The sequence below is a fragment of the Mastacembelus armatus genome, chromosome 3 (genome assembly GCF_900324485.2).
Source record: "Mastacembelus armatus chromosome 3, fMasArm1.2, whole genome shotgun sequence".
Lineage (NCBI taxonomy): Eukaryota > Metazoa > Chordata > Actinopteri > Synbranchiformes > Mastacembelidae > Mastacembelus > Mastacembelus armatus.
Genome location: NC_046635.1, coordinates 17,957,788 through 17,978,663, shown reverse-complemented (window position 1 = coordinate 17,978,663; position 20,876 = coordinate 17,957,788). Strand labels below are relative to the sequence as shown.

Sequence of the window (20,876 nt, the reverse complement as noted above, 5' to 3'; positions counted from 1 at the left end):
CTCCGCTCCTCCATTTCCACTCTCCTCTGCACCCCTATGGCTCGCCTAGCCACCATGGGCGCTAGATCCTTCAGCCACATTGCACCCCGCCTTTGGAACATTCTCCCTCATCACATCCAGTCGTCTCCAGACTTTTAAATCATCACTCAAAACGTATCTGTTCCGTATAGCGTTTTCCACCTAACTCTCTCAACTTCTCAAAGCAGCCCGTGATGTTCTACCACCCTCCACCTTTTTCATATTGTTTCATATTGTTTGATATTTGTTGTTCGGTCATCTGGGTTTCTGTGTTTCAATTTACTTTTACTGTACATCGCCCACTTCCTAGATACTCTACACTTTTGCCTTTACATTTTGGCCCTCTGTTTATGTATTGTTGTTATCGTTGTTTTAATGCACTCTATGTATTTCATGCTGTATGCTTCCTTTTTCTCTCTGTAAGGTGACCTTGAGACTTTGAAAGGCGCCATGAAATAAAATGTATTATTATTATTATTATTATTATTACTACCGTTCAAAAGTTTGGGGTCACTTAGAAATTTCCTTATTTTTGAAAGTGTGGTAGAAATTTCTTTAAGTTTGAGAGTTGCTAATTCTCAGAAAACAACCACAAGTGTGATGAATCATCTCAGGTTTAATCACGGGCCCGGAGAGGACGTCCTTGCAGAAAGTCCTCTCCCGTCTGTGTTAAAAGACCAGTTTATATACATTTTGACAAGAAAGGGGTGGACTAATCTTGAACAGACTCCACGTTTGTTCAGGTACTATCTTCAGTCTTCTTACCATCAAAGAAACAAATTGTTGGCAGTTATTTACAACTTCCTACCCTAAAACACTAAACCAATAAACAGACAGAACCACATACCATCAAAGGGTCAAGCAAACATTCAGCCCCCACATTGGTTTAAGTCAGTGACCATTTGCTCTGTTGTAAAATCCTCACATTCCCCCCTTTTGACACAAAGTGTCAACACAATTGTAATTACCAATCAGAGGGAAAAAAAACATTACATTATTAGTCAGGGTATTTCTTTAGCACTGTCATCATATGGGTTTCCTGAGGTCCAATCATTCAATTGTATGTCATCAGTCTTTGTTGATTCAGTTATAGGATATGTGTCCATGTCCTTTAAAGTGTGAAACTGTTCTCTTTGAAGCTGATTCTGAACAAATCCTTGGTTTCCCTGACATCTCCTTGCATTGTTCTGTCGAGATCGCAGGCTCCTTCTGCGAGATTGTGTAGTTTCCTGCTGGTGAGCGGAGAATTTTATTTTTTTACCCGGTCCATGTCTGACTCCTCTCGGTTTCTTTCTGCGTGTAAGACATGTGTCCATACATTTTTCAGTCTTTGTTTCCCAGCCGACACATGACATCATGACGCAGCTCCTTGGGCCAGGTTGAGATATTTATTAATGCAGTTTTCCACAGGTGACAGTATGCCGCATTATCCGGAGTGTGCAGCGAATACAGTCACCATGCGGGTGCAATAATCAGCTGGAAACTCACCCCCCTTTTGTCCAGTATCATGAATCTGAAACCAGCAGACTCTCAGAGGAATTGCAGTCCGCACAGCTTCATCCAAGGTGTCCATCGTAGCGGTGAATTGTTGTGACCCCACTGGTGCTGTGTTGTGGGTCTGATGTGTCCCCATCGGAGTTTGACGAACCTGTAACACATAACTTCTACTTTCTCACCCTACATTTCAATTTTACCTTCTTATTCTCCTCAACATCACTTCTCTAACTTTACCCTTAATTCTGCAGCAGTTTTTTCTTACTTCTATTTCTGCCTCCCTTTCTAAACTCTTGAAAAGAGTGCCAATTTATTTCTTCCTTCTTTGTTTTCCTTCTTTCACTTCCTCTTCTCCTTCTCAACAACATTCTATAACCACATTTTTAACCCATTTATCTACCATCATTTAGCACTGGGGCTGGTGCTTACACTTTCATTGGGCTTATAACACACACACAAGAGTTCTCATTCACACTGATCTTCCCATCTCATTGTATGGGAAATCTTATCAGACAAACACTAACTTTGGGTAACTTTCTTCAGCCAGGTAGTTTGTATGACACTTTCGTTCCGAGCAACGTACCCTTATTGTACACACATTGTGCATACAAGACACTGAAGGAGTCACCACAAAGCTTATAAAATTATCACCTCATTCATATGCCCAGTTCATGATATGGGACAAATTCTAAGGTGGTTCTTATAGACAATAATAGTTCACTTCTTATAGCCAATAACATCTTACTCCTCATAGACAATAGCGTACTTCTCATTAGCAATAGCTTACTTCTCATTTAACAGCTTAGTTCACATTAACAACATTATCGAACTTCTCATTAACAATCAGAGCTTACTTCTTCAGTACTGTCTTAATTTTTTCATGTTTTCCACGTACGGGTCGTTTCCTTAATAAACCATATGGCTTCCCGAAGGAAGACTTACTTTTGTAATCCTCAGCCAGTGGGGTTTTCTCGTTGTTTCTTTTTTTTCCTTCTTTTTCGTTTTTTGTTTTTTAGGATTATTTTTTCATCATCTGGCGTCTGTCCCTCAGACACACTGGTCTCATTACCAGGAGGGATTACAAAGATCACGTGATTACCAAACACACACACCTAGGGTTTCTCATTTTGACGCAGACCAAAAACATACCAAAAACATAAATCAACACTTAACAGACATACACAAGAAATGATTCATAACACTGTACTCACTTATCAAAGGAATGGAGCATCCACTGTCCGCCACCCGTTCTGACCTCAGGCGGGATTCCAGCCCTCCGTTTGTCGGAGCGGAACTTTCCCTTCATTTTTAAATTTTACCACCGGTGGTTCCTTCGGTCCAGAACAGGCGCCAGTCAGTGGCCTGTCCATCCCATCCTCGTCGCCAAATTGTGGTAGAAATTTCTTTAAGTTTGAGAGTTGCTAATTCTCAGAAAACAACCACAAGTGTGATGAATCATCTCAGGTTTAATCACGGGCCCGGAGAGGACGTCCTTGCAGAAAGTCCTCTCCCGTCTGTGTTAAAAGACCAGTTTATATACATTTTGACAAGAAAGGGGTGGACTAATCTTGAACAGACTCCACGTTTGTTCAGGTACTATCTTCAGTCTTCTTACCATCAAAGAAACAAATTGTTGGCAGTTATTTACAACTTCCTACCCTAAAACACTAAACCAATAAACAGACAGAACCACATACCATCAAAGGGTCAAGCAAACATTCAGCCCCCACATTGGTTTAAGTCAGTGACCATTTGCTCTGTTGTAAAATCCTCACAAAAGAAAAACAGTTTTTTTTCAATGAAGATAACTTTAAACTAATCAAAAATACACTCTATACAGTGTTAATGTGGTAAATGACTATTCTAGCTGCAAATGTCTGGTTTTTGGTGCAATATCTACATAGGTGTATAGAGGCCCATTTCCAGCAACTATGACTCCAGTGTTCTTATGGTACAATGTGTTTGCTCATTGTGTCAGAAGGCTAATGGATGATTAGAAAACCCTTGTGCAATCATGTTAGCACAGCTGAAAAGAGTTTAGCTGGTTAGAGAAGCAATAAAACTGACCTTCCTTTGAGTAGGTTGAGTATCTGGAGCATCACATTTGTGGGGTCGATAAAACGCTCAAAATGGCCAGAAAAAGACAACTTTCATGTGAAACTCGACAGTCTATTCTTGTTCTTAGAAATGAAGGCTATTCCATGCGAGAAATTGCCAAGAAACTGAAGATTTCCTACAACGGTGTGTACTACTCCCTTCAGAGAACAGCACAAACAGGCTCTAACCAGAGTAGAAAGAGAAGTGGGAGGCCCCGCTGCACAACTGAGCAAGAAGATAGGTACATTAGAGTCTCTAGCTTGAGAAATAGACACCTCACAGGTCCTCAACTGGCAGCTTCATTAAATAGTACCCGCAAAACGCCAGTGTCAACATCTACAGTGAAGAGGCAACTCCGGGATGCTGGCCTTCAGGGCAGAGTGGCAAAGAAAAAGCCATATCTGAGACTGGCCATTAAAAGACAAAGATTAATATGGGTAAAAGAACACAGACATTGGACAGAGGAAGATTGGAAAAAAGTGTTATGGATGGACGAATCGAAGTTTGAGGTGTTTGGATCACACAGAAGAACATTTGTGAGACACAGAACAACTGAAAAGATGCTGGAAGAGTGCCTGACGCCATCTGTCAAGCAAGGTGGGAGTAATGTGATGGTCTGGGGTTGCTTTGGTGCTGGTAAGGTGGGAGATTTGTTCAGGGTAAAAGGGATTTTGAATAAGGAAAGCTATCACTCCATTTTGCAACGACATGCCATAGCCTGTGGACAGCGCTTGATTGGAGCCAATTTCATCCTACAACAGGACAATGACCCAAAGCACACCTCCAAATTGTGAAAGAACTATTTAGAAAAGAAGCAGGCAGGCTGGTCTTCTATCTGTAATGGAGTGGCCAGCGCAGTCACCAGATCTAAACCCCATTGAGCTGTTGTGGGAGCAGCTTGACCGTATGGTACGCAGGAAGTGCCATTCAGCCAATCCAACTTGTGGGAGGGGCTTCTAGAAGTGTGGGGTGAAATTTCTCCAGATTACCTCAAAAAATTAACCCTCTGGGGTCGATGCATGCGCCGGCGCATTTTGACGCATCTTTTCCTGATAAGGCCGAAACAAACTTAAATTACTCCGTCAATTCTGATCGTACAGATAAAAGAAGTATATCATTCAAATCTGTAAAGGGTCTAGTGTTAGTGGTATACCATCATAATAACAACAAAACGTTGTGCTTTTTTTAAATAAAGAAATCCGACAGGGTGCGCTCTCTGCCTTTTCTGTCTCTGCCATTTCTCTTCACAGACGCGTAAATAAAACAACCAGAATCTCAGCGAATACTTGCCTCATAAAATTAAGAATTATATGGCTAGAAAGCTTGAAATGATTTCTTTTAAGTGAAACAATTCAAGTCGAAAACGAATCATCATTTTTTATTTAATCCGTATGAACGTAAGGAGAGTCCGTTTTTTCCTGTCTCACCTCATTACAGGTAATGCGGTCCCGCCTTGTACACTGTCCACTGTTGTATAATAATAATAATAATCTCAGGTGAACCAGGTAAATATGTGCACACCCCCGAGAAATGACATAAAACGTCAAACTTCATCATAGAATTTACTCACTTTTTCTGCGCGTTTGGATGATGGCGCGTCACGGACGTGAAGAAGTGCTTCTTGTATTCCACACAGAGACAAATAGCTCATGTGGTGAATAAAAGTGTGACTTTTCTTGAAAAATACAAAATTGTCTGGGTGACCCCAAACTTTTGAACGGTAGTGTATATTTTACACTTATTTTTTAATGTATGGTATGATAGACCTCATTTTGGTTGTGATCGGAGGGACACAAGTAGATGGAATATCACAGACTGGTATATATCAAAGTTTAATCAAGATATTGTTTTGAAACAATTAAAATTTTTTTTTTACTGGCAGCAAATAGTCACAGCTGTGGTCCTTCCAGGTCAAATTGACCGGTATAAAGTGTAAAGTGATCACACAATTCTGTGTTACATATTTTTAATAGGACATCATTCCAATTACCACTTGCACTATTTTAAACCACTGACTGGTATATCTCAAACATTAACCAGGATGGCACAGTCAGCCAGGTCAAAGCTGACTGAGGCAATTGAATTCATAAATAGAGAGCAAACATTTATTTCAAAACTGTTTTCAACTTCTTTAGAATACAATCAACAAATTAACAAAACTGTGTGTGTGTGTAGCCCCATGAGGGTAGATCAGAAGTTGTGAGCAAATTAGCAAATTCCTAGCTTTGAAGTTGTGTGTGTGTGTGTGTGTGTGTGTGTGTCATTTGGGGGTTGGGGTGTGTAGATAAATATGTTAATTGTGCTGTAAAGTGCAATAGTATATATATATAGTACACGGGTGGGCAATCCATATTCCTTGTGGACCACTGCCCTTCTTGTTTTCCAGCTTCTGATTGGCAGAACACACCTGACCCAGGTAATCAGCATTGGTAAAAGGCAGGGATAGTTGGAAAACAAGCAGGGCTGTGGCCCTCAGTGCCCACCTCTGGTATAGTATATAACCCATTGCACCACTAAATGTGGCCGGGTCAAATTGACCCAGGAAGACCACAGGTGTTATCAATTTTAATAAAACACACATAATTCAACAAAAATAATCATAATTAATTTTACTTGCAAAGAGGGGAAACCATCCATGTTATTTTTAGTCAGTTATATGGAAGAAACCCAAAGTTATGACATAATAACTTTTGAAAATTGACCTGAAGACAATAGGAGTGTGAAAAGGTTACCTCCTTTTCATTAGGCCGGGAGTTCCTAAATGTTAATTATGGTTAATGGATTTATTTGTGATTATTTGAGTTATGGGTTTTATAGTTTCAGGAGCAGGACCTGGTGGCGAGGAGTGGAATTTCCCTTGGGGCAGTGTCAGGTGGGATGGTGGTTGAGTTAAGGTAGGGGGTGCAATTAGCCCAATTAGAGGCAGGTGTGCATCGGTAGGCAATCGTAGCTGGGAGATACCATTTTGAGTTAAGGTAGGGGGCTTAGTTGTAGGGAAATTTAGAATATAGACATCTAAGAGAGTTGTAGGCATCACACTGTTTGTTTGTGGTAGCTGTATGGAGTAATAGGTGGGAGAGATAGATTGGCTAGTATTGAAGGTAATGGGAAGGGAAAAGGTAACCAAGCTCACCCTAGGGACACCGGTATAGTTGGTATGGTCTAGTGGAGGTGAGGTATTAAGGCCAGGTAGGCTGGATAGGTGAGGAAAAAAAAGAAAGGACAGCTTGCTGTGAGGCTGCAATTTTAAGGCACTTTTTTTTCATGTTTTGTAACCTGAGATTTGGTTTGTTTTGTTAGTTTTGTTAATAAATGTCACTTTTTGTACATACTCCGGATTGCTGAGCTGTTTCTTCAAACAATCCCTTCTTGGTCATGCTGAGTTTCCTCTTCTATATGGGGAGCGCGGTGTGACAAGGAGGGTTAATATCTAAACTTTCTCTTTAATTTTTCATCCATGCCAAATTCAGCAAAAGTAATTTCTCAGAACTTATGGAAAGTGTTAATTACATATTTTTAAAAACAAATATGCAAGTTTTTCTTTAAGTATACTGCTCCAAAAATGATGAACATGCACTGACTGCCACATTGGCCTTACCGTAATTAGTTTTGACCTGACTGGCCTTGCTCACTAAAGTGAACAACTAGCTAGCTTCAAAAATGTTCAAATTTAGACACACTGAGCTGTAGAAATGAGATAACAAATAAAACTTAGCTTAAGCTCCTGGGGTCTAAGGGTGTTTTGGGGCCCTGGACAAGTTTTGACAAGCCCTTTTTTTCAGTTGCTTTTAAATACGTTTAAATATTAATGGCTAAAGTATGATAACACTGTAATCAGCACAAACTAGGCTACAATAATATTCAATTTCAATTCAATTCAATTCAATTTTATTTGTATAGCACCAAATCACAATACAAATCATCTCAAGGCACTTTACAAAAACTAAAAACTCAACAAATCCCTTATGAGCAAGCACTTGGCGATAGTGGAGAGGAAAAACTCCCTTTAATGGAAGAAAAAACCTCCAGCAGAACCGGGCTCAGTTTGGGCGGCCATCTGCCTCGACTGGTTGGGGTGAGTGGATAGAGGACAGAGAAAAGAACAGCAACAATAAACAAAAGCTGAATTTTTTTCTCTAATAGTTGTGATTTTATTTGTAAAGAAACTCAAATTCATCACTGCTGAGAGCTAAGGGAACTCTGGGCTCAACAGGGCTGTGACTTTTTGTCAGCCTGGCTACAGTGCTGAAAAGAAACCTGAGATTGTTCTTATTTTCCTCTATTAGTGATGAATAGTATGCAGTTCTGGCTTTACGGAGAGCTTTTTTATATGTTAATAGACTGTTTTTCCAGGCTAGAAAAATTTCATCTAAATTTGTGGAACGCCACTTCCTTTCCAGCCTGCTTTAAGGTACGAATATGTAAATTATACCATGGGGCTAGTCTCCTCTGATTCACTAACTTCTTCTTTTTCAGAGGGGCCACAGTAGCAAGTGTTTCACGCAGTGAGGTTACAGCACTGTCAACAATATGATCAATTTGGTAGGGAGTGGGATTGAGGCAGCTGCCCTCCACTGTGTTGGCACATGGCATAGATGTAAATAAAGATGGAATAATTTTCGTAAATTTATTAACAGCGTAGTCAGATAAAGATTTGCTGTAGTGGAATTTTCTTCCAAACGCTGCATGATCCATCATTTTAAATTCAAAAGTTATTAAAGAATGATCTGACAAATTAGGATTTTGGGGAAAAACTATTAAATGTTCAATTTCGATGCCATAGGTCAGAACAAGATCAAGGGTGTGATTGAAACAGTGGGTGGGCTTGTTAACATTTTGATTGAAACCAATTGAATCTAATATAGAATTAAATGCAGTGCTGAGACTATTATTTTCAACATCTACATGAATGTTAAAATCTCCCACTATAATGACTTTTTCTGAACTAAGCACTAAATAAGATAGGAAGTCTGGAAATTCAGTTAAAAACTCTGAGTAAGGGACAAGTGGACGGTACACAGTGACAAGTAGAACTGGTTTTTGTGTTTTCCAGTTTGGATGTGAGAGACTAAGAGTGAGGCTCTCAAATGAGTTATAACTGTTCTGAGGATGAACTTTTAATAATAAGTTTGAGTGGAAGATTGCAGCTACTCCTCCACCTCGACCTGTGCTTCGAGGAACATGATCATTTTTATGACTGAGGGGGGTTGATTCATTCAGACTGACATATTCATCCTGCTGTAGCCAGGTTTCAGTGAGACAGAGAAAGTCAATTTGGTGATCAGTTATCAAATCATTTACTAACAGAGATTTAGACGAAAGAAACCTGATATTTAATAATCAACATCTGACTGTTCTGTTTTTCTGTTCGATAAGAGGAGTGGTCTTAGTTTTTATTAGGTTTTTATGAATAGCTCCTCTTCTGTTAACATCTGATTTATTTGATTTATATGTTCGAGGGGCAGACACAGTCTCTATGTGGTTTGAGGGGGGCGATGCTCTAAGGAAACTGCAGAGAGGCGTTTTAGACTAGTAGTCTCGCGTCCCGGTCCCCACTCTGGATTTCAAACTTTAGGTTGGCTAATAAACTCGGCCAAATTCCTAGAGATGAGAGCTGCACCATTCAAAGTGGGATGGAAGCCGTCTCTTGCTATCAGACCGGGTTTTCCCCAGAAAGTGGCCCAATTGTCTATGAAGCCCACATTGTTTGCTGGACACCACCTAGGCAGCCAGCGACGGAACGACGACATGCAGCTAAACATGTCATCGCTGGTCAGATTGGGGAGGGCTCCAGAGAAAACTACGGAGTTTGACATTAAGTCAGACATGTTGTATATGTGAGCAGCATGTTTATACCTGATTTTGAAAACATTTATACATTGTTAGTGAAAAACAAACATTTTAAAGTCACTGAAATAAGGCCATAAAACACACACAGAACATTGGTTCACAAGACTTTTGACAACTGCATCTTGTAGCCTAGAGTGTTTGCTTCAAAATGATGTGAAAATCATCTTGTTCATTTAAATTTTCTAAGACACTTTTTGTTTAGAAAAGATATATGCAGGAAGGTGTGCCTGATCATGTATAATCAGGTGATTTACCTGAGAAGGCAAAGAACCGCATAATGTGGCTGAGAGGGAATTACTGCAATACAATGCAGATCACGCATAAGAAGTGAGTAAATTCTATGATGAAGCTTGATGTTTTATGTTATTTCTCAGGGGCGTCTACATTATTACCTGGCTCACCTCAGCTGTGAGGTGAGCCAGGTAATGAGGTGAGACAGGAGAAAACATTCCGCTCCTTACATTCATAAGGATTAAATTGTCATGATCCGCTGTCTGGACTTCCTGTTTTGTTTTATTTTTGTGGATCATGACAGGAACTGGTTTGGTTGTTTTTAGTTGCTTGATCTTTGATTGCTGATCTGTGTCACCTGCGGTCCGGGCTTAAGTAGCAGGGATCGTGGGGACACAGATCGCCGGATTGTTTGTTGCCGTACACCAGTGAGTTTTCACGCTTCGGCTACCTTGACGTCTGGATTGATTCAGAGAAGTCTCCAGTTTTTGGCAAGTGACTTTTATTTCCTTTTCGGCGTTTGTTGTGGACGCTTCCCGAGGAAGTCGGTTAGCGTCCTGCACTACTGGGGTTCGGAGGAATCGCCAGTGTGTTCAGCGCCTTTTTGGTTTTGTTGTTTTATCAAGAGGATACGGCTCGGAGGAGCTAGCCCTTGTACTCCGTACTGTTGTTACCATAACTCCCGTGTGGATTCACGCTACGGCAAGTAAGTGTTCGTTTGAGAGCTGTTTGCTTAGATCGGAGGAATCAGTAGCTTACGGCAAATATCCTTTTCCTGTCGCTTCACGGTTACGGCTCGGATGAGCTAACTCTTGACTGTGCTTACCACGAAGAGGAATAGACTCGACGTGGGGGACGCTTTTCTCTATTGTGGATTACCTGTTGACTGTTGTCGCCTTTTTATAGGCACCTACTGTGCTCTCACTCCGGAGGAGTCTCGGGTGCGAACACTGTTTGCTTTGTTTTTGTGTCACTCCTTCATTAACCTGGTTTTCTCCTGTTTCCTGTTTTCTGAGTCTGGAGAGAGCCCGCCTCTGGTAGGCCCCAGAGGGACCCATATACGTCAGATATTGCTCTGCGGACCCGCGACGGACTTACCACCCCCATCTCCGAGGACCAGCCCGGCGGTACCGGAACTGGCCGTCGGAGAAACCAACTCCTGCCGACTCTTTGGGTTCATCACACATCACCACCGGCCTTCACCATCCCACCTCACATTCTGTTGTACTGCATTTAATAAACTTTGGCATAATCTGCTTCTGTGTCCTGGGCACTTGTGTTAGACGAGGTTACGATCCATACAATTTGATACACAAATCATGACAGAACAATCCGGCCAGAAAATGGATCACGCTTCGCCTGCATCGGTGCCCTGGAAGTCGGGAGGGGAGTCTGCCCCTTTTGCCCACGAAGAGAAGTTAAAGAAGAATTCCCGCCGGAACCGAAGGACCAAGTCCAAAGTGTTTCCTCTGCCTCAGCCGTGCTCCCCTCCTGCACCTGCGGTGAGGTGTTTAAGGATGGGGGGATTATTTACTCAGTCTCAGCCTAGTTCCCCATGTTTGTCAGTTCCTTCGCAGCAAGATTCGGATCGAGTTCACCCCCTCACCTGGTTCTGTAATCAGGCAAAGAAGCACGACTCATGGTACTCCAGGGGGCCCTCCTTGGACGATCCCCTAGACAGCGAGGCTGACTCGGGGAATGAGTTTGCGACGTCGCAACCCTCAGCTCGTGGCCCCTAGGAGGAAGCGAGACCGACGTCGGGCTAAGGCGCCCAAGCCAGTCCTGCCCCTAGACCCTCAGCCTACGGAGCCTCCTCTTCCGGACTCTCAGCCTGTGGCTCCGTCTCACGTCCCCACAGCCCTGGGAGTCGGGGCAATCGACGATTCCGAGGGGTACTGGCGGGCACAGCTGTCCCGGGTTTTTTCTGGGGCAGTACAGGATCCGGACAACTACACCCAAGCCATTTCCGCCTGTGAACGCCTACTACAGGTCGTGCAATTATCTTCCCCAGATGTCTGCAGGGACAATCTTCTCTCGACCTTGTCATCCGTCATTGATCTGGTCCGGAGGTGCCAAGAACTGCCCCTGCCGTTGAACCATGTTTTTCCCTGGTTTTTAGCTCAATTGTCACAGCAGCCAGAACCGGAGCTGGGTTCTCCGCAGCAGCCAGAGACGGGGCCAGTGCCACCTCAGCGGCCGGTGTCGGAGCCAGAGTCTCCGCAGCAGCCAGAGACGGGGCCAGTGCCACCTCAGCAGCCAGTGTCGGAGCCGGAGTCTCAGCAGCAGCCAGAGACGGGGCCAGTGCCACCTCAGCAGCCAGTGTCGGAGCCAGAGTCTCCGCAGCGGCCAGAGTCGGAGCCGGGGTCTCCTCTGCAGCCAGGGCCAGAACTGGGGCCAGAGCCAGGGTCCCCAGTGCAGCCAGAGTTGGAGCCAGAGTCTCCGCAGCAGCCAGAGACGGGGCCAGTGCCACCTCAGCAGCCAGTGTCGGAGCCAGTGTCTCCGCAGCAGCCAGAGAAGGGGCCAGTGCCACCTCAGCAGCCAGTGTCGGAGCCGGAGTCTCAGCAGCAGCCAGAGACGGGGCCAGTGCCACCTCAGCAGCCAGTGTCGGAGCCAGAGTCTCCGCAGCAGCCAGAGACGGGGCCAGTGCCACCTCAGCAGCCAGTGTCGGAGCCAGTGTCTCCGCAGCAGCCAGAGACGGGGCCAGTGCCACCTCAGCAGCCAGTGTCGGAGCCAGTGTCTCCGCAGCAGCCAGAGACGGGGCCAGTGCCACCTCAGCAGCCGGTGTCGGGGCCAGGGCCTCCGCGGCAGCCGGTGTCGGGACCAGGGCCTCCGCGGCAGCCGGTGTCGGGGCCAGGGCCTCCGCAGCAGCCAGTGTCGGAGCCGGGGTCTCCGCAGCGGCCAGAGTCGGAGCCGGGGTCTCCTCTGCAGCCAGGGCCAGAACTGGGGCCAGAGCCAGGGTCCCCAGTGCAGCCAGAGTTGGAGCCAGAGCCTCCGCAGCAGCCAGTGTCGGAGCCAGAGCCACCACAGCAGCCAGAGCCAGGGTCCCCAGAGCAGCCAGATTCGGAACCAGAGCTTCGTCAGCAGCCAGAGCCAGGGCCAGAGTCGGAACCGGGGTCTCCACAGCTGCCGGGTTCAGAGCCAGAGTCTCCTCAGCAGCCAGAGTCGGAGCCAGTGCCTCCTCTGCAGCTACCAGAGCACCCTGAGCTGCAGCAGTGTCCAGAGTGTCCAGAGTGTCCCTTTGAGGGGGCTGAGCTGCTGCAGCCGCAGCTACCGGAGCACCCTGAGCTGCAGCGGTACCCAGAGCGCCCGGGGTGCCCAGAACCACAGCAGCTATCTGAGGGTGCTGAGCCACTGCAGCCGCAGCTACCAGAGCCAGTGTGGTCCCGGATCCACGCCCGCCGGAGAGGTCGCCCGCCAGTGTGGTCCAGGATCCACGCCCGCTGGAGAGGTCGCCCGCCAGGGTGGTCCCGGATCCACACCCGCCGGAGAGGTCGCCCGCCTGCGTGGTCCCGGATCCACGCCCGCCGGAGAGGTCGCCCGCCTGCGTGGTCCCGGATCCACATCCGTCGGAGTGGTCGTCCGCCAGAGCGGTCTCGAACCCTCGCCTGCCGGAGAGGCCGCCCGCCAGAGCGGTCTTGGTCCCTCGCCCGCCGGAGAGGTCGCCCGCCAGTGTGGTCCCGGATCCACGTCCGTCGGAGAGGCCGCCCGCCAGAGCGGTTCAGATTTTTGTTGGGACTTGAGCCTAGTTTCTCTGACTGCCCTGACTCTTCTTTGTTTCTTTAGGAACCTGGCCCTGAAGGGCTTGGGGACTCTTGTTGGGCCCACCCACCCGCCCTCTGGAGCCCTCCTACTGAGGCCGCCCACCGGCCACCCTGTTCGTGAGTTTTGTTTCGATGGGTTTTTCTTTTAAGGCCGTCAGGAGCCGGCCTTTTTTGGGGGGGGGTAATGTCATGATCCGCTGTCTGGACTTCCTGTTTTGTTTTATTTTTGTGGATCATGACAGGAACTGGTTTGGTTGTTTTTAGTTGCTTGATCTTTGATTGCTGATCTGTGTCACCTGCGGTCCGGGCTTAAGTAGCAGGGATCGTGGGGACACAGATCGCCGGATTGTTTGTCGCCGTACACCAGTGAGGATTCATGCTTCGGCTACCTTGACGTCTGGATCTCCAGTTTTCGGCAAGTGACTTTTATTTCCTTTTCGGCGTTTGTTGTGGACGCTTCCCGAGGAAGTCGGTTAGCGTCCTGCACTACTGGGGTTCGGAGGAATCGCCAGTGTGTCCAGCGCCTTTTTGGTTTTGTTGTTTTATCAAGAGGATACGGCTCAGAGGAGCTAGCCCTTGTACTCCGTACTGTTGTTACCATAACTCCCGTGTGGATTCACGCTACGGCAAGTAAGTGTTCGTTTGAGAGCTGTTTGCTTAGATCGGAGGAATCAGTAGCTTACGGCAAATATCCTTTTCCTGTCGCTTCACGGTTACGGCTCGGATGAGCTAACTCTTGACTGTGCTTACCACGAAGAGGAATAGACTCGACGTGGGGGACGCTTTTCTCTATTGTGGATTACCTGTTGACTGTTGTCGCCTTTTTATAGGCACCTACTGTGCTCTCACTCCGGAGGAGTCTCGGGTGCGAACACTGTTTGCTTTTCTTTTTGTGTCACTCCTTCATTAACCTGGTTTTCTCCTGTTTCCTGTTTTCTGAGTCTGGAGAGAGCCCGGCCTCTGGTAGGCCCCAGAGGGACCCATATACGTCAGATATTGCTCTGCGGACCCGCGACGGACTTACCACCCCCATCTCCGAGGACCAGCCCGGCGGTACCGGAACTGGCCGTCGGAGAAACCAACTCCTGCCGACTCTTTGGGTTCATCACACATCACCACCGGCCTTCACCATCCCACCTCACATTCTGTTGTACTGCATTTAATAAACTTTGGCATAATCTGCTTCTGTGTCCTGGGCACTTGTGTTAGACGAGGTTACGATCCATACAATTTGATACACAAATCATGACATAAATAAAAAGCGATGATTTGTTTTGGACTTGAATTGTTTCATTTTACAGAAGACATTTCAAGCTTTCCAGCCATATGTTTTTTATTTTTATAAGGCAAGTATTCGCTGAGATTCTGGCTGTTTTATTTACGTGTCTGTGAAGAGAGGTGACAGAGAGAGAGAGCGCACCCTGTCTGCTTTCTTTATTTTACAAAAGCACAGCGTTCCGTTATTATGAGTGTATACAAATAAAATTAGACCCTTTACAGATTTGATGATGATGATGATATATTGCTCTTATCTGCTCTTATCACTGCGTTTGTCGACTCGTGAGGGTTAAGCATGAGCAATTGACAACGACCTGCAACGTACATTTCCCTTCTGTTGAATTACTTACCTACTCTTGCCACTCTCTGTTCCTATTAAAAGTCCCACAAGGTCGCTCAACATCACCAGTATCGCATCAATCTCAACAGGCAATTAACGCATGCTCATTTAAATGATATAAATGCAGCTAATTACCTGTGCAGGGTGTCCACCAATGAACAGCATTTAGTAAGTGTAAAACTTGCTAGAAATGTGCATGAAGCTGCACTAGCATCAAATTTTCAATAGGGGTGTTTCACACTTTTTGAGCATAGACTGGTGCACACTGAAAAACTAGTGAAAGAGCCCTGTTAGGACATATGGAGAAAAAGCGGGAAATGGTTCTTACTAAGTTAATAAGTTTTTCTACATTGCTTGACTTATGAGGACTTATGCATTGCCCTCACAGTTAAGGTCCCACAAAAAAATGTCCTCATAATGCTGGTGGCTGTTTTTAGATTACAAGCATGCTGTCTATGTTGTAATTACATCACTATCTCTTTGCAAAAACAACTAAAGTAAACATTTCATGCTGGTCTTTCCATCCCTTTTGGCCTCGGTAAAAGACAATAAGCCCTATCAATTGATGTTGACTAACCGCAAATGTGTTGCACCAGCACCAAACTTGGTTAGTTTAGGATGATCACCATAAACAGCAAAGGTGTTGCTGCAGTTTCACAGTGTATTGCATTTTGGGTTGGATTTACTGTAAGATTACAAAATCATTCTTGATGGATGCTGAACTATTCAAACTACTGAGCCTGAGAAGTTTGTCAACTGAAAGCAGTGAGGCTTGAGCAAGTTCCTGGAAGGCAAAAACAAAATCCAGGTCATCCAGGCTATCTCCTCATCTTACTAAAGTTCTTAACTGTTACAAATTAAAATGCAGTTGAAAGAAGAAAAAAATTGGAATCACTGGAGGCGTGAAAAGTTCCACACATCCCAATGTCACAACTTCCTTTGGTCTAGATTGCCCAACTGTGTTTGAGGAGTGGTGAGCTTAAGGTTATGAAATCTGCCTACAGAAGTTTAATTTTCATTCTCTATTAAACTCACTCTCACAAACACACACCCAGGTAATCTCTGTCAGTGTGTGAGAGGAGAGCAGACCAGATGTAAGAGAACAGGAATAAATTGAATGTTGAGTGCTGGATAATGCCATTTCCCCCTCAGGTTGTGCAGCGACATCCTTGGTTCAAACCAAGATTACAGTAAAATATAATCAAAATAAGAGAGTTCAAAAAGAGAGACAGGGAAAAAGACAACTAACACATGCAGTTAGTGTGAATAGTCTGGGTGTGTGTGTGGGTGAGTGTTGGATGTAGGGTTTCATAAGAGAGGGAGACAGACTTGAACTGGCCCTGTGGACTCGCAGTAACTCAGCAGCTCTCTTCTATTTTTGCCTTTTTTCTCTGGCCAGACCCACAGGCATTTTCCACATAGCTGCCACAATATATACAGCACCATCTCCTCTATACATGTATTTGTGTCTGTGCATGTGCATGCTCATGTGTGTGACTTTGACCTGTCCTCGAGAAGATGTGGTTTCCACTGAAACTGCTGGGAGAAAAAGAAACGAGAGAGAGGGAGAGAGAGAGAGAGAGAGAGAGAGAGAGAGAGAGGGAGAGAGCGAAAGAGAGAAAGAGAAAAAAAAAAACAAATCATGCTAAGTACACTTTTTAAAAAAATAGACTTAAGACTGACATTGAGAAACGTTACGAACGAGTCAGTGTGTATGTGCAGGCTTGTTTTAAATCTGATTGGAATGTAAAGCCTGCCTGGTTGCAGATAAATGGCTGTTATTGGCCCGGCTCTTTTGAGGCTGGAGGGAAAGCCTCTCTATGGCATGGGTTCCAGACACACTTTCTTTTGCTAAGAAAAGAGTGGGTCTGGCTGGCCAGGCTACTGAAAAGACAGAAAGATGCTGAATGTCTGCAAAGCAAGTTTCAAAATTTTAAATAATTATAATTGTAACACTTAAAAGAAGCCTTTTTTCAGATATTCAAATATTTTCAAATATTTCAGCCACATTTTTTCAAATATTTGAAAGTCTGAAAAAATGCTTTTCTCTCAAACTGCTGACTCCTTAACATTCAGATTTTCTTTTCACATCCCTTCATCAGTTTAGAGTTAATAAGAGCCTGCAGTGTAATATGTCCCTGTCTCATTTCACTCCTAAGCTCTGCTTAACTACATCCTAATGTAATTGTTTCATGGGTACATGCTTGCAAGCAATACATACTCTAAACACAAACCCTTGTGCACATGGATAAATCTTTGTACACAAACACAGTCACAGCAGTCAGTTTGAGAAGAATATGACAGGACAGACAAATGTGATTTGATTCTCTTTACAAGCCCGCCTGTGACGCCAATGATGGCTGCGAGTGGAGTTGATGATGTAGCATGTAACTGTGCGTGTTGCCTCTGTGTTGACATCTCACTTCAAGGAGCACAGACGGAGAGATTGAGATTAATCTGTGGAAGAGGAACAGAGAAATGAGAAAGAAGTGAAAAAAAGATAAGGAGAAAAAGGATGGAAAAAAGGAGCAAAAGATAAAAGTCAGGAGAAAGAAAGAAGAACTAGAAATTTGAAAGCAAAAGATGAAGATGCAGTCCCAGTACAACATGCATAAATTTGCTTGCCTGAATGCATATGTAGGGTATGCCCCTGCCATTATTTGAATGTCGACCTGTATGTGCTTTTGTATTTGCTAAACAACAAACTGACCGGTTCTCACAGACAACAGGTCAATGAATTAATACTTTCCTAAATGACTTAATTTCCCTCTAAAAAGGCGAAATCAAAAATTATTCACAAAGGACACGAATAACATGCTGCTGGGCAGACAACCTTAACTGTGTGTGTATTCATGCATGTATGTGTGTGTGTGTGAGTATGTCTCAGCACGTGACACACTTGTATATATAAGTGGATTCCTTTGGTAATTTGGCATTCATTATGAATGCATTAAAAAATGTCTTTTTAAGCTGTTGGTGGTAATTATTGTTTGTATGAGGGAGCTCCCACAAATCAGTACTAGCATGTGTGTATGCGGACATGTCATCCCTAAGGGAGTTTTCTCCTGTTGAATATCAGCTGTTTATCCCTGCAGCAGGCTGCCAATATTACAGTGTGCTGTGTAATTAATTATTTATTTAATATACTATGTGTGTGTATGTGTCAGCACATGCATGTGCATGGGAGAGAAGTCTCATCTCATTCAGGTATGGATGTGCTCTATGGCGTAACATCAATGTCAAAACTAGAGGGCGCAAAAAGACAGGGTGAAAAATATGGACCTGTACGTTTTAACAGTTTGCGAGAGCAAATATCCCAATTGCGAGCACAAATATGAAGCTTGCGAGCACAAATATGAAATGTTAAAGAGCTGTAGGTATGTTTATCATAATATCACATTCAAATTGTGTTTTTTCCTTCCATAAATGTGTTTTTCACTCTCCATTTGATAGTTTTTCTCTCTCGCCAAGTGGAATTCCTTCGACTGCTCTCTGTGCTTGATTAGCATTTTTGTGTGCGACAAAACATATGGGGTGGTTTTGGCAGTTTGAGGGTGGGCTCATGGATGTTTCTGTCCATAAATGCTACTGGTTGCTTTTGAGATTGTACATTGAATGATCGACTGTGATTGATTGACAACTTCTCTAACATCTTTCAGTTTAATAATTTTTATCATTTGCCATTTTTCAGTTTTCAGGTGATTGTCACAGGACCATGTTTTCATTGGCCAGCTACTTTTGAGTGACCGTTATTGTACTTCGTTGTGTTGTGCTGCCAGAAACTGGTTATGGCCAGCGGGAGCACTCAGCCTCTTAAATGTGATGCAGGGCCAGTTTTTCTCCCCATTCAGCTGAGAAATCAAGAATCATATGAATCAAAGGTGTATCTTTGTAAAACTTGAATTTTTGAGGAAATTTGAACTGAGTAATAGTAATAGTGGCTAAAGGAATGTAGGTGTGCATTCTTCAGTCGCAGCTCCTGGATGGAGGTCACAAACAGTCCGTGATTATCTGCAACCTTTTTCTGTGACATATGTCAGTTTCTTTCTGCTGTAGCTACTCTTTTACTGGTTTCAGCCAGTTTCACAAACCAAACATTTAACTAACATTTTATTCATGTTAAACTTACCCAAGGTTTATGCATTGTGTATATATTTGGACGCGGCACTATGATGACAATGATGTGGGCTAGATAGAAATGAAAAAGAAAGCTTTTGAAATCATTCTACTATTCATTTTTTTGCTGTACATTATAAACCATCCAGTACCTTTGTACCAGTTTAAGTACCTGTAAACCACCAGTATAACCAGTAAAATACAGTATTCTCCTTGTCAAAAAGTGATTACAGCTAATACGCTGGTATTGAAATTAGTTTGTGACAAGCAGGTTTCGACAGCTTTTTTCCCTGAATGAAATCATTTAAAAACTGCCCTTTACTCTGGTTATCTTTGTGTAATATTAAATTTTGTTTGATAATCTCAATCATTTCAGTATGACAAATATGCAAAAATAATTAAATACATTAAATAATCAGGAAGCGGGCAAATACTTTTCCACAGCACTGAATCCTGTTTTCTATAAAGTACTGGATGTTTGATAATCTTAAAAATATTATACACAAAAAACAAAATTTAAGTACTAACATATGCAGTAATCACTTTTTGGCAAGGAAAACATGACTTTTACTGCAAACAGAACATCTTTTATCTCATTTGCCACAAAAGTGACATAGAGTACATGGGGCTGTTTAAGCGTGTGTGTGTGTGTGTGTGTGTGTGTGTGTGTTTTTGTGTGTCAGCAGGAGGACTGAATTTTAAAATGTCAATTAGCACTTTTCCCTGCAGCTCATCTTTGACCCAACACAAACATGCAACTTTTTCTTGTTTTCCCTTTTCAGAAAAATATGTCAACACAATTGTAACTGGTACTGTATTTAAAACCAGTGTTACTGGATATGATTACCAGCACTCTGGCAGTTACTGCTACATTGATTTCCAATATGTATTGCAGGTTCGAGTCTTACTGGCAGGAATTGTCGGTGGGAGAGCAAATAGCCAGCGCTGTCTCCACCTTCAATACCACGACTGAGGTGAGAGCCCTTGAGCAAGGCACCAAACCCCCAACTGCTCCCCAGGCACCGCAACATTGTCTACCCACTGCTCTGGTTGTGTGTTCATGGTGTGTGTGTGTGTTCACTGCTGTGTGTGCACCTTGGATGGGTTAAATGCAGAGCACAAATTCCAAGAATGGGTCACCATACTTGGCCACAAGTCACTTCAGATTCACATTTATTGACACAGGATATTGATGTTGTTGTACTTTTAGGGTAGGCTAATTGATCAACTACTTAATGCTGACAATGTTTGAATTCCATTACTACACACACACACAAATACACTACCAATACAGACATATGAGCAAATGTCTTTAAACTTGACAAGAACATTGTCTAAATAAAATGTGGGATTATCGTACAACAATTTCAACAGTTAACTTTAGCTCAAACAATATTGAGATTTGATACAGAATTGAATATTATTAATTAAAGGAGTAGAAAATTTAACTTTGAACTCTGTCTCTGTGTCCCTTTTTAAGATGTTAATACGACTAAAAGCAGCTGCCCTCAACCCTGACACCCCCAGTCCCACGTCATTCTCTCAGATGCCAACAATAATGGCAGTGCCAGGCAGGTGAACTAGATGCCAAGCTGGAATCACACACACATACACAAACGTCTCCCCACAGACGCTCTTAATTAGACTCCACCCATCTCCCATGGTCCCTGTGACAAGTGAGACAAAGGGAG

The 20,876-nt window shown here is 43.8% G+C and overlaps 1 protein-coding gene across 1 annotated transcript in view; it reads right to left on the bottom strand.

Annotated features, from left to right (window-relative positions):
* The window catches only part of spata17 (spermatogenesis associated 17), a 90,509-nt gene that overhangs the window by 7,135 nt on the left and 62,498 nt on the right, over positions 1-20,876 (bottom strand). The window lies entirely within an intron of this gene.